The following is a 17,103-nucleotide window of genomic DNA, read 5'->3' as shown; positions in this document are numbered from 1 at the left end:
TGGGGCCAGGCTGACTGTACTATGCTTTAAGATTCCATTAATTCCTATACAACTGGTGAGCTGCCATGAATAAAATGAATAAAATGTCATGAATAAAATGCTAAATTCTAGTGGTTACTTAAAATGATAGATATTATTCAAAACAAATAAGAATGCAGGATTGTTCAATAGAGTTTCATTCTCATTTTGTTTTCTATTCTATTCTGCCTTTTTTTTTTTTAATAAGTAGTTTTGTTTTTTGCCTGTTCCTTTTTCTTCTTAGCTTTCTAAATGTGGATATGAAGATTCTTGACTGGATAAAGTTAAAGAAAACTGAATGTTCTTAACATGTTTCCCGTACATTAGGCAGTTAATATACTCTCAGATGTTTTAAGGTCATTTCCATACATGTCAGCCATAGGTAGGGAAGTGGATAATTTCCTACTCACCCAATGGTGCTGTCACTAGGTTCTTGGTTTGCAGATACATATATAGGACAGTAAAAACCTTTTTTAAAATCATTTTTAGGTTGGTTTAACTATAATTAATCCTTTGGTTTGTGGAAGAGTTGAGATTTGTAGTTGTGTGTGTATTATCAGATTATATTGGTATATTGTGACACCAATTCTGAGCAACTAACAGGGATCATTTATAATGTGACTCCCCTCCCTCCCCAGAAGTGTGTGTTTATCTGTAAATTAAAATCAAGTATTTGTGGTTGAGACCAACATTGTGAACTTTTTCCAATAAAACCTGAAGCTGTAAGGCAATCAGGTAAATATATGTACAAAGCTAGAACTAAATCATCTGACTTGTATGTCATGACTTCTTATGGCCCACAACCTTCTCATCACACACAATGCAAAATAAAATAGTTTATTTTTCTTTTCTGGATGGATCTTAATTGTATATTCACAGCTTTATATGTATATTTTAGTTAAGAATGAAACTTATACAAGCTGTATGAAAAACATTTCTCAGGATTCAAGCTTTTTTTTTGTGCTGATTATTGTGACAAGGAAGCTTTTCTTATAAAAACTAAACAAAATAACAGATTCATTTCTTATGTATTTTTTCAGGTGGGTACATATTTAGAAATGTTTTCAATAGTCAAATTATTTCATATTATATAAATAGCACTTCACAGTTTTCAGTTTTATACAGATTCATTAGACTAGGGCTTCACAAACTGGAATAGGCACTTATTATAGACCTCATGTTCTTCATAGTACATGCAGTCTTGGAAATATGCCTACATTTTAATTAAAACCAGGGAAAAATCAGAAGTGTAATGTCTTCTCTTCCTCACAATGGCAGAGTGGCATCTTAGCCAATATCATACACTCTGAAAACAGAAAATAAAGTCATTAGTAAAAAAAAAAAAAAAAAAAAAACAAAGATCTGTTATAAGGAAAAGACCTCCACAAATGATGTTGTTGGTTAGTAATAGATATTTAAATGTTCCAACTTTTCTGTTTCTGAAGGATGCATGTTAATGTCTTATTTTATTTATCGTAGAAAAAATCTCAACAATATTAAAATTTTTATTACCTGCAATACTGCATACTACTTAGGAAAATATTATTTCAGGTTGCTTTGGAGAGGTAAGTTGTTTTTTTGAGAATGAGAAACTTCAGAGGTATAACAAAATCTTGGATGCTAGAGGTGGGATTATATATTAATTTTCAATCGATTCTTATAACACAAGACTGTTCAAGACATCACATTGTCTAGTATTTTGCCCATTCCAATGTGCAAGGCTGCTGTCATTTTGTGAGACATTTGCAATGCTTACAGTAATTCCTTTCCCTTCATTTTCAGCAAAAATGTAATTACATTCTCATAGACTAAGCTGAATAATTTATGTGCAAAATTGTTTATACCTTCAGATATTTACAGATAATTGACATTACATTCTGTGACATTATATATGAATTTTTTCTTACTTATCTACTTATTTTTCATATATAGCAGAGGAAAAAAAAAGGACTTACACCGTAGTTTCCCAGTTTTTGGTTTTGTAACATTTCAACCCACTGAAAGAGCGTAATTAATTGTTAAATAAACTTTTTTTTTTCATAGTGAATTTCACTCAGTTCTTTTTCTCATTCTTGTTGTATATATTTATTTCTTTTTAGAGCTAGAGTTGCAGTCCATGTTGATTTGGTTTTAAATGCTTACTCAATTTTTGTTTTTTATTTAACTAGAATACTTTGTAATGAAATTCACAGTAGTTATGGGAGTGCTGAATTCTTTGAAATTAAGCCCAAATATTTGATTTTATTTTTAATATTCTTTTCTTGATGGATAGACACAGTGAATGATAATTAAAAAGATTACTCTCTTCTTTTTATTTATATATATATTTATTATATATAATATAAATATATATATATAAATATATATATATTTATTTATATATTATATCTTTTTCTTTTTATTCTTATTTTATGCAAAACATGCATTAAGAAATTTATTCTGTAGAGTTTATAGTATTTATCCCAGTCTGAGAGCTTCTCTAACTATATTCCACATTATTTGGAGAGCACATCCAGTGGTCACCATAATATGCAGCAAAGAAAATGAGAAATCATCAAGTTAGTTAAAAAAAAAAAAAGTTGAAAAATGCTCCAAAAGCACATAGGTAACACATGTTTCAAAAATAATGTTAAATCTGACAAAAAGGCAATCAAGTCTGGTAGGATGTTGATACAGTTCAATTCCACTGACAATCGGAGTTGTTATAATCTGTGCATGTTGAAGCTCGTGAACAGCAAACCACTGTATCAAAGAGGCCTACAAACAGGGTATTACAATAATCCAGACTTGATGTTATAAGAAACATGAATCAAGAGCTCAGCACCCTGTGGAGACAGTAAGCTTTAATCTTTACCCACTACTAAATTCCTGAGATGGTATTAGGTGCTTATGACTCTCAAAGTCTTATCATGTGTACTGAGCTGAAAACAGTAACTTTTCTGTTGACATTATTTAAACCATGTAAGATTCTACTTACTCTACTTCAATTAAATGATCTTTAAAGCTCTCTTTTTATATCGATTAGGATTTCTCAAGCTGTCATTCATAGCTCACTCATATTTCCAGCACCAAGATCAATACAATTAGTCTTTTTCCTCACCTTTCTAGAAATGATACTTTAAAATAGAAATGACAGTAGTGTTCTAAGAACGATTTTTTTCAAAACAAGGTAAAAGGCCCTTTGGAGAATTTTAATGCTCCTTTTTGTGTTAAGATTATGACAGAAGAAAAGGTCCCAACACTCCTTCCATGATGCAACCTCGATTACAGACCTGGAGTAGCAACCAGAACTTAATGTAGTTAGGTCAGTATTAAAGAGGAAGTAACTACAGACCTTAAAAGGATCTATTTTCTTCCCTGAAATCATATAATCTGTTGCAATGGGAATCTTAAATGGCATGTTTTTTTTTGTGTTGTATTACCAATATTATTTTACAGGGGAAAAAGAAAAAAAAAATACACATAGAACATCTCCTCTTCTCTGAGACATGCTGTATTTATAAGAGACATGCATGATTTTGCAATTGCCCACTTCCAGACATGAAAATTTAACTTTCCCTGAGCATGAGCTAAAGGTTAATTCCTCTTTTATTTAAGGGAGAATTTCATGGAAAATATGTCAGAGAGAAGATAGGAAAGGAAAGGAAAGGAAAGGAAAGGAAAGGAAAGGAAAGGAAAGGAAAGGAAAGGAAAGGAAAGGAAAGGAAAGGAAAGGAAAGGAAAGGAAAGGAAAGGAAAGGAAAGGAAAGGAAAGGAAAGGAAAGGAAAGGAAAGGAAAGGAAAGGAAAGGAAAGGAAAGGAAAGGAAAAAAGGAAAGGAAAAAAGGAAAGGAAAAAAGGAAAGGAAAAAAGGAAAGGAAAGGAAAGGAAAAAATAAAAGAAAAAAGAAAAAAGAAAAGAAAAGAAAGAAAAGAAAAGAAAAGAAAAGAAAAGAAAAGAAAAGAAAAGAAAAGAAAAGAAAAGAAAAGAAAAGAAAAGAAAAGAAAAGAAAAGAAAAGAAAAGAAAAGAAAAGAAAAGAAAAGAAAAGAAAAGAAAAGAAAAGAAAAGAAAAGAAAAGAAAAGAAAAGAAAAAAGAAAATTAATAAAGGACAAAGGAAAATAGTCATAGACACAGGTGATCCTAATGCTTGTGGAAGAACATCCACATGTTCTGGTGTTAGAATTAAGGACTTCCATATCTTTCTAAACACTGATAGTGTACAGTTCTCTTCAGTTAAGTGAAAATTAAAGTAAATTTCCTGTGATACTCAGTACCTTATCAGAGTGTAAGAAAAGTGCACACAGATAATCTTTTATGCAGTCTTATTACGTAAACAATTTTCATGTTGGAAAATGGTGTGTGTGTGTTCTTGTTTGTTTATTTTTTTACTACTAGGAGGAGGAGGCCATTTTCACAGCATTTCAGGATAGTTTTTGGCTTCATTTTTTTTTTTTTTAATAGCTATGAAGTTAGGATGTTGCCGCATTGCTTATTTTGCAATTATTTTGAAAAATTGAGTGTTTTGATCAGAATGACTTTTTTTTTTTTTTACCGCAACAATATTATTCTGCCTTCAAAAAATACTGAAAACTCTTTGATCAGCTCTCAAGTCAGCTTTAAAGAATACACTTAATAATCTTCTGCTATGCACCCCAAATTATATATGCTATAACTTTGGAAACTTATGTTAGATGAGATAATGACAATAGAGGGCAATCAAGCCTCTCAGAAGTTGAGCTGAATGATATTTTTCTTTTACATGATTTGTTCCTCAAAAATGCACTTTCAAAATGCTGAAGTGAGAATGCAGTGCTGAAACAGTATTTTGAAATACTGAGAAATGTTTCAACAGTTGCAATAAAAGTCAAGGAAATGAAGGACTACATTCACAAAACTGCCAAAGAGTGAAAATGACAATTTATCCTCATTTCCCTCAATATCTCATAGCTTAAGGTATTCTCCTGTGAAATAGAAGACCACGTTTCAGATCTCTTTTCAGCAGTTTTTACCCATCGTATGCCTCCTACCAGGAAAATTTCCCAGGCTCCTGACTATAGCGTTTTCATTTTGGGGATCCAGTAGAAGCAGCTCACACAAAGTAACATCTATCAGTGCATTTGTGAATTATTCAGTTTAGCATGAAGTCTAGTTAGAAAGCCTTCATCACTATGGTAGGTCATCTCACACAGAGGAAGGATATGAGTCTAAATTTTTTGTATTTTTAAACCTTGGGTTAAAAGGAGAGAGAGAAAACAGAGGGCCCTATTCATCTTCCTTCTAGCAGCTTCTTTTTTTATTTTATTTTTTTTTATTTTTAACATGCTCAAAGATTAAATATGCAATTTCAGGACAAGTGAAATTAGACCCACAAATATTCCTGGTAGCCTTAATTAACAAATTGCATGAGCTGTTGGTAGGAGGAAAGGACTTTTTGTACTCTCAGTAGCTATTTTAGCATTTTGCAATGGTCTGAAACCCAGGTCTACACTTTTTTAAAGTTGATACTACATGTAAAAGTTTGATGAGCAAGGGAACACTGCAGATGTTCCCATATGTAGGGGAAAATGTCAGCTAAGTTTTTCCTTTATGTGGCGAAGGAAGGTATGGATTCCAGTCAGAGGTGGCTAGGAAGATGTATTTAATTATTTATTTATTTTTAATCAAAGGGAAAGTCAGTTCAGCTAAATGAAAACCAATCACTAATTTTGGCAACAATGGCAAACACTGTTCTATGACTTCTCTATGGAGACGCTCCAGGGACATGGGAACATTTTTCTGACAGTAGTCCCAATGTACCTGAATGTGTGTGTCTGAACTAATAATAGAAAACCAAGGCAAACCAAAACAACAACAAAAAAGACCACCCACCAATCAGAAAAAAAAAAACAAACCCACAACCAAACCCCAAACCTAAAAACTTTGAGTGCATCTTGTAGTTGTTTTTTCAGCTGAACATAGCATTATGCATAATAGGTATTTTATAACAGTAATGTAAATAACAATGGAAACCAAACAAACTGCATCTTTCTAAAATACTTTTGTGCACAAGTAAAGATCATAATTACATATCGTATTTCACATTAAACCAAGTAGGAAGTACAGAGACATTCTTAGATATAAAAAGATACCACACATCTGTTTTCTAATCCCTGATATTTGCAGCTGTAGGGAAGTGCTTATAAAATCTGACATTCTTACAGTATTCAGGAAGAAGGTGCCATAATACATACAAAAACTGTACAAAGAGCACACAATTTTTGAGCAGACTTGCTATATTTCTCAGCTAATTTTCAGAAAGCTTATTTAAATTAAAACAAATTTTTACTGTACTTTTAAAAGCAGAGTCTACAGGAAGTCATAATTATAATATTAGTAAGTGATAATGGTTTTAATCTGTTATTTCCAATTTGACTCTATATAATGTGAGGATAACCAGCAAGAGTCTTCTTATTGATGGTCCTGGAAGGATAGTAAGCCCTGTTAGGTATGATACCTTCACACAGTTCTGGTACTCAGTGATAGTCCACATGTCTTTCATTCACTCCAGTGAAAGCTGAGGGACTAGAGGACTGCATCTTGCTTTGAAAATGTCTGAATGCACTTCTCATGTTATGCACTAGAAGAATTAGCTTTCAACTAAATATGTAGCTCTGTTACATTAAGTATTGTCTCTCCATGATTTAATTGTGTTGTAGGAATTAGGCTGTACAAAGATGGTTTCTTAGTTTATAGCAGAGCTGAAGGGCATTATTATCCATTGTCAGTGATGTGAACTACTAACGGTCTGTGGTGAAAAAACGGAATTGGTAATATCTATTTACTGCAAAAAATGATTAGGTTAATGCTGTAACAGCTTCTATTCATTTTCCTTTGTTGCAAATGTATGCTGAATAAGAGAAAGAGAGCATAAGAGCCCCCAGAACATTAAATGCTGGGTATTTATGACTGTCGCTACACAGAAGCGATCAGTAGGTTCTGCTGCAGCCACTCCCAGTTTCTCTGTGTTCAGGGCCTGCCCCTCTACCTTTCCTCCGGATAAGGGGGCTTGGAAACCTACACCCAGGCTTTGCCACTGTCTGTGGCAGTCTAGATTTTTGGTGCATTAGAAGCACATAGAGACATGATAGGGGAGCTGATGCCTCAGGACCCACTGGAAGGTTTGCTTAATGCTAGGCACACCTGAGGAAAAGTATGTAGATTTTCCTTTTGGTGGAGGAGGAGTTCAGTTTCATTTCTTCCCCTAGACTCAGATTCTTGAAGGGAAGCTCATTTCTGATGAAGAGCAATTTCCACATCTTCTCTCTAATGAACATACAATTTTCTGTGTGTCCAGAGTAGATCCAAACAATAGATTTGATATTCAGCAATTATGTATTTTTATTTTTTGTCATCTTCCAATTGGGAGCACTGAGGTCAGAATTCAAATGGTATATATTTAAATACAGTTCAGCCCTGCAAGAGCTACTGTTGCTGTAATACTTCAATTGCATGGAGTTTAATTATTCTTCTGGAGAATTTGTCTTTAAAATGAAATGATGGCCTGCAAAAAATGCTACAATAGACACACATTTATTCCATGTGGTTACTGGTTTTGCTGCATAGCTGTCAAATAAATAAATACATAAAAAATTCACTGAGTTAGGAAGGGCTATCCTTAAATAAGGAAAATGATTGCAGATTGTTATTTCCAACCAGATCATTATTGTGCATTTATTCTTAACTGCCCTCTGTTATAGGTTTCATTATGCTGTCTGTTAGAAATGACAGCCTGACAGCTCTGTTGTTTCTCTGAGTCGGTTTTATCTCAGTTATTGAATACTCAAACCTCATTAACTTGCTGCGAGGCCTCCAGAACTGCATGGATTGCTGTCTGCAAATATAAGTGTTTAGTAACAAGTACTTTTGCATGAATTTCATCATTCTGATGGGTATTAGGGGATAAAAAAGTGTTTTAGCATGGAAAAAAAAGGGGCTGTTAGTCCAGGTAATACAATGACTACTTGATATGTGTATAATATTTGTGAGTGATTTTTGACATATAACACAGGTTTTGATCCATTAAAGGAACTAAATACCTTTTCAAATCATCTCCAAAATCCGGGCCTGCAGCTAGTCTACTCTTCTTTTTGTTGCTTTACTTTAGGGCAGCTGGATTATTAGAGCATCATGTCTACTGTTACTTAACAGTACCTCATGTATGTGTCAGTAAAAATGATCTAACCTGGCAACAAATGTTCTGCAGTGCAATACACCTCATTCCAGAGTGTATCCTGTGCCCAGACTGGTCTGTGTTTATGCTCAAGGGGATCCCAATCACTGTTCTATACTCTTTTGCAATTGCTCCTAATAGTCAACTCAGGTTTGAGAATATTTTTGAGCAATCAAAAATGTCTAGCCAAAAAGCAGTTTGCTTATTTTTGCACACTCATTTCAGGTTATGAAGAGAAATGTATGTATGCAAGGGCCACTAGCAGTCTAGCAGTTCACAGAATGTTCAATAAATATTCCTGAATTATTATTATTTTTTTAAACAACTAGAAATGCCACTGATGGCACTATTTAAACACTGAAGACTTCATATGTCCTCTACTGTCTTAAATATTTATGAAGGCAATATACTCTGTTGTGAGCTGAGTGTTTAAAAGACAACTCAGTGATCTATATGCAAAAGTTTTTTTTTTAGTTTATCTTTGTGCTTCTTTTAGCCTCTTACAATTTCTATAAAGGCTGATCTAGCACTCCTTTTCAGAGCTTAAGGCTGTTTTATGTTTCAGATTGTTCACTGCAAGTGACTGAAAACATGTCCAAGGCTGGCAAAGGATGAGTCTGACAGTGCCTTGTTTTCACTGCTGCATCAACAGAAGGAAGAAGTGAAAAATCTCCAGTAAAAGCTCTGAGGTGAGACTTCCCAGGCTATTTTGCGAGCCCTTAGGTTCAGCCTATCCAATTGCACAGCACAAAATCACGTGGGATGACTCCTTCCCTTTCTCCATGTCTGTATTTACCTCTCTTGCTATATACTGTAGAGAAGATATAGAAGCAAACCTTGCAGACATCTCCCTGTTAAATAATATTTGCCATTAAAGTGATTTCAAAATAAAATGCTTGAGTTTTGGGGACTGAATATATCTTAAAATGTGGTTGTCAGTCTGAATCTAATGATGATGTGCATAATTACCACATTTGGTTTTTTTTCTGTTACCATCATATTTGATGGTGAAAGCAGAGCCATATGTGAAATTTTGATATGCCAGCATTAGATTTATTCTAGCACATTTAATTTATAGCAAATATAATAGAGAGTCTTTATAGCAGAACTCTTAAACTTACATTTTGACCAATTACTTTAACAAGTATGAATGAGTGGTCTTACACCTACATCACAAAAACTACAAAAGAGCACAGATAGTATCACTCTCCTTAGGAAGAAATTATGGCGTGTGGGGGGAGATCTGTGTGGCACTGTGTGTAATTTCTTTCCAGATCAGGAGTGAGGTGTCTTGTCAGGACAGTAAAAGAAAACTCCAGCATTTTACTGCTGAACTGTACGTGTCAATGACTGTGAACAGCGTGTCAGCCTTCAAGGCTATAAATCCAGCACTTCTGTTTTATAGGGAACAACCACCCATTCACATTTTGATTCCAAGGTGATAGATGTAAAAATAGTATCAAAGCTTTCAGCTAAACAAATCAAGGTATCATTGTGTAATGCTATGTAAGTGGCTCAGGTAAGTAACACTAAATCTTTTAGTGACATTCAAAAGATTTCTATCAGAGACAAACCTGTAGTCTCATGAGTTCAGGTTTCTGCATTGCTCGAGTTTCACAGGTTAAAATGATCTAATTCATTGCTTAAAATTGTTCAGATGCAGCACGAAGGAAACATTGAGGGTGACCACTGAGGGTGCTTGTTGCATGTATGGCAGCACAAACTTGATGTCCGTCTCCTATAAAGTTTTGGCCTTGTGAATGAAATGGAATTTTTCATAGGTAAAGAAGTCTTTGCCTATGGATTGGTCTTGTTTCATGCTGTTAGGTAAAATTAGGACTAAGTAGTGTAAATACATGATGTGGTCAGATATTTCCAGCTTCTACATCTGATTTTGGTGTAATCATTCAAAATTATAACAGCTACTACTTTATATTAGTCATTGGCTCTTTAAATAGCACTGCTGTCATGTAAAAATATCTTCAGTATTTTAGGGCAATTATAGATGTAACACTACAGGTGAAGTAGAAAAGTTTTCTCAACCCCATTATGCACCCAAAGAAACTGAAGCACAAACCTGTTGAAACCATTGTTTTCAAATACAACACCCTTATATTAGGCACTGTAGTGTCAGATTTTGCAGGTCAGAAGACCATCTACAGCTTTTATTGAATAATAAGTGCCTTCATTTGAGTGAGACTATCCAGTAAAACCATGCATTTTGAAATACTTCATTTATTCAAGAGCACATACATTTTTAGAATACTTTTTTGTGACACTTAGGAATGTATGTCAGCTTTCTGATAAGAGTACACCTCTATGTAAATAGAATGTTAATTAAGTACATAAACATGTCCTAATATTCATTTCATACATATGTCTCAAGAAATGAAATAAAGACTGAAATGCCTTGATAAATATATGTGGTAAAAGACATAGACACAGCAGGACAGAAAGACATATGGCAATATGTATGAAGAACCTTACTTGACTAAAAGAAATAAATGGCATATGCAGTTTAGACACCTGAGTAGGGACAGTTTAGATGAAGATGAAAGATAGGCAAATTAAAACCTAAAAATCACTGAAAATTGTTATAGGCCTCCTAGGCAAGACTTAGAAAGAAGAAGAAGATAAGGAAAGCCTATAAAAAGGATAGATCATTAATCATTGGAAATTCAATTAGTTAATATTGACTGGGCTGGCAATTATGGAATTGATAAGAAAGGGTATCGCTTCCTGGAGGTAATGCAACACTCTGTTCTGATACATTTTGTGGACTATCCAGTAAAAGTACAGGCTATTTTATACTTACTCCTAATATTGCTGGGAAATAAGACAAGGATGATAAATAAGATAAAAGTTGAGAGTCGTCTAAAGTCTAGTGATCACAATGTCATCAGAACTTCAAATGCCCTTGAGGTTATAAATGTGAAAGGCAATATCTCAAAACCACTGGACTTTAAAATATAAATAAATAAAAATAGAGAGTGAGTGAATGTGGAATGAGTTGAAAAAAAGTTGATTAAAATCAATTTCAGTTTCAGGAATTTAGTATGAAAAACTAGCTAGATAGCAGAGAGGCAGCCCTGAGAGCTGGCCCTCAAGAGACCTTGTTTCATGAGAAACTGCTAGGTTTTTATTCTCCTTGATGGTGGATACCAGGTGTATTTTAGAAATAATTTGTGTGGTCTCTTGGGAAATATACCAGCCATACAATTCTTTCTCATGAAAAACCTTGTCTGTTCCTCCAGAAGATCCTGTTTACTTACACGGATGCCTGAAAATGAGATGTTTTAATAATAGTTCAGAGGGAGCAGATTACAATAAAGAATTTTACTTCTAGAAAAGAAGCAAAAAGAAAGATGTATTTGCTGAAAACGCTAATGACTTTGCATACATTCCTGTTAGAATAAGATTAATTTCATGGTCACAAAAACAGCACTGCAACTATCTTCAGTTACATGACATGAATGGGTTGATAAGAGGAAAGCAGTAAGCTAAGCATATCACTGAAGGCAATTTTTCTATTAAAAAAAAAAGATACAATCTCAGAATTTCATAGGACAAGGAAGGCAGGTATTTGCTAGGACTAAATTAAAAACAGTGTTTGTTGCCATTTTTTCTTTTACTTAGTAGCTTTCATCTTCTCTGGTCTTGCTAATAGCTACCACTCAGGAATGTGAAATCTGCTAGAGTGCAGGTGGTAGAGTCAAAATTCTCTTTTTTTTTTTTTTTTTTTTCAGAAGGACAAAACAACCATAATGAGCAAAGACATTTGGTCTGCCCACCTTCTAAGACAATAATTCCCAGTGTTACAATCTGCATATGATTAATAGCTTGGTGGCTGAAGTACTGTCATGAAACACGAAACACAAGAAAACTGGGCTCCAATTCACTACTGTGGATGAAGGAATTGAACTCTAAAGCCTCTTGTTCTGAGTGAATGAATTCTTGGATCACTGGGCTATTGAACAGAAATAGCAGGGATTCATTTTCAAAGATTCAAGAAATTCTATGAAAGGAGTTTTATCTTTCTTACAAAGTGAAATGAAAATTAACTTTAAAACAAAATTTATTTTTATATAAAATGCATTTTTTTCCCATTTATGTTTGGTACTTATATTTAGGAAATGGAAAATACACAGCATTTCATTAAAATCTTCTCTGCACCATTTTTATTTTAATTAATTTTTTTTTTGCTTTGGTTTATTGTCTTTTTGACTCAGCAGTTGAAGGGAAGAATCCATTAATCCTCTAAATTTAGGAGTGACAAAAATTGGAATGCCAATCCACTGCTGTGGAGAATGTGGAATGGAATGAAAGTGTGACAAAGTTTTTAGTTGTGGCTTTATATTCCAAGTATTTTAAACATGTTCTTTACCAGTAAGATAGCTCTAAGTTTTAGTTAGACGGTTTCCCAGGCTAATAACTCTTGCTCAAGTTGTTTATATACCAGAGCTTCCTGCTATGAGCCCCGTTTGTATTTCATAATGGCTGGAACTGGAACTTTGGCCTTTTAATCTACAGTGATTTTGCAAATTACATCAGCTTCAGATCCTGTGTTTGACAGGACTTTAACATACACATTTTTCAAAAAGTTTGCTTTTACAATGTTCTTTACAGAAGTCTGTGCATGCTAACGAAATAAAAAGTTATTGAGGAAGAGTAATTCAGGTATAAAGCTCAAGGAGCAAACAGCTAATCACATTTCTTTAGTGTAGACTGAAGTTTAAAGCAACATCAATTGTAATAAGACATTGTCAAAACAGCCAAGATATTCTTAATAGCATTAAAAACATATTAGGCTTTATGTCTAGTGAACAATACCGTTAAACTCTTTGTCTCAAGCTTGTAACATAAAATCTGAAAATAATTTTGCATTTCTTGAGTGGCTTGGGTAATGAATCACCCAGGATTATTTGTTAAAAAATGTGTGATTTATTTTCTTCCAGAATGATAGCTTGCTTTTTTTTAAAAAAAAAAAAGTTTTTACAGTTTCAATTAAATTGCAAAATGCTGCAAAAGCCATGAAGTAGGCAGTTTCACCCAGAAAATATTGATTTCTACCAACAGCTATTTTAACAGTTGTATGTATAATGCCTCAGTGATGCTATATGCAAATACTGTTTATGAAACACTGTGTAATAACAGAAGGATTAGTAAAACAGTGAGTGAAATTGTTACAGCAAGAAGAGACAAGCAGCCAGGAACTTTTTAAGGTTAAGCAGTACTGAAGCCTTTAAGAGACTGCTGTAAGCAAAGGAAAGGACTCCTATAATATAAGCATGAGCACAAGGGGAATTATTGCTAGACAAGTCACTGCTTTAAAACCGTTTGCCATGCTGTTGCAATTATTCTTGAGGGGCTTTCTGTAAGAAGAGGATTTGCAGTCAGTCAAGCTGACAGTCAAGCTCTGGGCTGAAAGAACTAGACCTGCTCTCAACAACTTAAATTTATGAAAATAAGATAAATACATTGGGCCTGTCATTTGGGGGATTCAGATGCATGGTAATAGTTGGAGGTATGCTCAGCAATGGCTTGGCTGGAGGCCTATGTCTCCTCCTCTTCATTGATCTGTGATGAGACTACAGATAAGGGAGGAGTAGCCATGTCAGTAGGTTAGTGAATATGTTGCTCTGAGGCAGAGGCAGAGTTTTGAGTCAGATTAAACTGTCTTAGAAAGAGTTGAGCAAAACTCTTGTGTATGTGTTTTGATGTGTCACTATCCTATTCATGTTATGCTATTTTACCAAATTGTGTTCAAAAGTAGATGTAAGCGTATGGAATACTGTAAGGGAACTGTGGTACTGTGGCTTCTGAGGTTTGCAGTATTCAGCACAGCCTGCCAACTTCTGATGCATTTCACTGCTGATGCTTGGGTTTGGCTTAATCTGAGACTTTTTCTGGAGGTCATCTGGAGGTAATTCTCTGTCCTGGTGGGAAATATGATCATTTCCATGATTGAATTTTTGTCAGGAGAAGCAGAAGTATACAGAATACAATGAGTAAATGAAAGCAGTAAATTTAGAATGGGACAGCAGACTGGGAAGAATTTATCAAATGTCAGAACTCCACTAAATTCTTAGGTTTAGCATAAGACTTCTACAGGCAACACCATCAATGCTTAGTCTATTGAACCTTGTGCTGATTCTTGAGTCAAGGTCCATGACCCAAGATTCAGTGAAAGATGATGTGCCTGACACAAGTGGCCATGCTGGAATTAGTATAGCTAAACCAGCTTGTGGCCAGGATAATGATGTCCTTTTTCTAATCTTACCACTGAAGGATTTGGTAACAAAATCTATATAGTTTTCAATCTCCTAATCTGAGAAAAGTATAGACAGAAAGAAGGAAGAAAAATAATAAATTGAATGGTTATAGCAGAGAAACTTCTCAGTGATTTTGGCTTTGAATAGTTGCCTTACAATTTTATACCCATTTATCACATCAAATTAATTTTGCAAATTAACCTGTGGTACTACAGAATATGGATTATCTCAGTTATGGAAATGTGGTTTCTATTAGTATTCCATTACTATACCATCCCACTTATGACTTTTTAGTAATAAGGCATAACTTTCACTGATATTATCAAACCCAAAATCACTCATTCTACTCCACATCATTTTATAGAAGCTGTTAGGTGCACCTACTTAGAACTTATACTAAGGTTAAATAATATTTCAGAGAGAGATACTTTATTTCTGGAAAAAAATTATGAATGTGTAGAAATTATGAATTGATGGCGTATAGATGCTATGGTGATAGGTCTCTCATAAAGGTTTATTTAATTGTAACAGTGAGCTTTGGTGTAAGAAATGATAATAGTATTATTTCCCTCTGCATGGCATGGAATATTAATTATTTACTTTGGATAATCTGACCCTGTTAGTTTTCAAATATCACTCCTCACTAGGACCCTCCTTGATGCTTTCGGTTTCTTCTTGCAAAACTTAATCACAAGGCTATGCCATTTTTTCTAGCCAGGGAATGCCGACACAGGTGAATGCAATACCATGCAGCTATACTGATGAGTGCTTATTGGAAACAGTAAAAAATAAAAAGGCATATTGTCTTTGCTAAGTGAGACGAGATGATATTACTATTCTGCTTCCAGTCCCTGGGCTATCTAGCATTGTACAGCATTGTGCTATGTACACAAATTATGTTTTTTGGGAGGGGAGAGTGAAAAAGAGAGGGAACAGAGAGATCTTTTGTTTTAGACCAACTGACTATGGTCATGAAATAGAGTCAAGCGTCATAGCTGTTGCAATATCAGCAAGTGTGTGTGGATTTATCAAAGGTTTGAGTTTTTTAGGGACTCTTTCTAGCAGATTCCATGTTTACCCAATTCACCTCAATATTACTCAGTCTTTCATACTCTCAGTATTCACTGGAGCTTCCTCACCCTGACTTTTTGCTGTGGGATTGTTTGTCTCAGGTGCACAAATGTTGACTATAACAGCTTAAAATATTTATGGGCAGTTGAACACCCATTATGAGTGCTTTTTGAAAGAGATCATATGGCTTTTCAAAACACGTTCATAGAGGCAGCCAGAACTGTATTTTTTAACTATGGACAAGGCATGATAGTCATTTTAAGAACCTAAATTTGAGAAAGTAGTCACTGGCACCAGAGGAATAGCAGTCATCTTTACAGCAGGCAATTAACATGTGTGACTCCGGAATCCTCTCTGGGTTTATGTGATAAAACACTGAGAGGCTGATTGCACTGCTTTTCCCCCACAAAATGTAGCTTCCCTTTGATTCTGCGGAAATTCCTAACTCCCTGTTTGATTATAAGGTCCTGCACAAATCCTCAAGAGAGGTAAGCAGAGGTCCCTGTATGTTGGGTCTGTCACAATTTTCTTATAACAGCTCTATTATGGATAATTCCCTGGAAGTCAGCTGTAAAGCTCAGCAGGTCCCCTCCTGATATCCTTCACATTTGGATAATTAACTGAGCTGTTTGAACAACAGAAACTTTATAATGTGCAGCAGTGGGAGTCTTGCAGCTGATCAGCTTTACCTTCATCAGCACTTGTCATTTTAACACTTGAAGGGTAATGTTTCAGGATGAATATAATCTTCAAGCGGGAGAAGAAAAGATTTAAAATGTACAGGAAAATAAAGGCCTCAATAAATTTATTATGCAGGCTGTAATACGCCTTGTGCTGTGTTGCTCATGTACTCTGTGTTGCTGTATAAGAGGGATTTAGTCAACCTTGTTTCTGCACAAAATAGGCTTTGCTTGATTGCAAGGAAAAAACAAGTAACGAATCCTCATGGAAACCCATCCTCGACATCCTGAGAAATAGCAAGCATAAAACCTTCGTGCTGATCACAGCAGTCTTTTCCAGATAAAACTTAATTTGTTTAGAGACAGTAAAATGAAATATGCCCTAGCTTCTTATTTTTTGCTCAATTCATCTGATAGTTAAAAATGATTCAAGTACCAAGCCTTTCACTGGAGCTTAAAGGAGCAGTGTGGTCAGGACCTACTGAAATGGGGTAATGGTACAACTAGCTTCCTGGGTAGAGGGAGATCTTTCAGCAAACCAAAAGTCATGTCTGAGAATCTTCCAGAAAAAAAAATCTTATAGGGAAAGCTCCCCTTGTTCCTTTCCCTACATGATCTCACGCTTCTCATTCCCATTCACAAAGTATTCTCCTTTTTTTTACTGTCCGACGTATGGCTAGGATTCAAATCAATCTCCAACAGTATGATTAGTAAGTATTTTTCATTTCAAAATTCTTTCTCCTTGAAAATCAAAAGAGCTTGAGAAACTTCTTGGGAATTATCTCCTCTTTACTTAAAAAAAAAAAAAAAAAAAAAAAAAGTCTTCCTTCCTAGAGCGTGTAAAGAGTGAATGCATTTCTACAAGAGAAAAAG

The 17,103-nt window shown here is 34.5% G+C and overlaps 1 long non-coding RNA gene across 1 annotated transcript in view; it reads left to right on the top strand.

The window, feature by feature from the left end:
* Positions 1–17,103, top strand: part of LOC310898479 — a 42,937-nt gene that overhangs the window by 19,499 nt on the left and 6,335 nt on the right. The window contains exon 6 of the long non-coding RNA XR_014583325.1: positions 8,773–8,896. This is a non-coding gene — a long non-coding RNA (uncharacterized lncRNA). The remainder of the gene's footprint in view (positions 1–8,772; positions 8,897–17,103) is intronic.

Source organism: Anser anser, assembly GCF_964211835.1.
Source record: "Anser anser genome assembly, chromosome: 4".
NCBI classification, from domain to species: Eukaryota; Metazoa; Chordata; class Aves; order Anseriformes; family Anatidae; genus Anser; species Anser anser.
The sequence above is the reverse complement of the archived record's forward strand: the minus strand, read 5'-3'. Positions and strand labels throughout refer to the sequence as shown.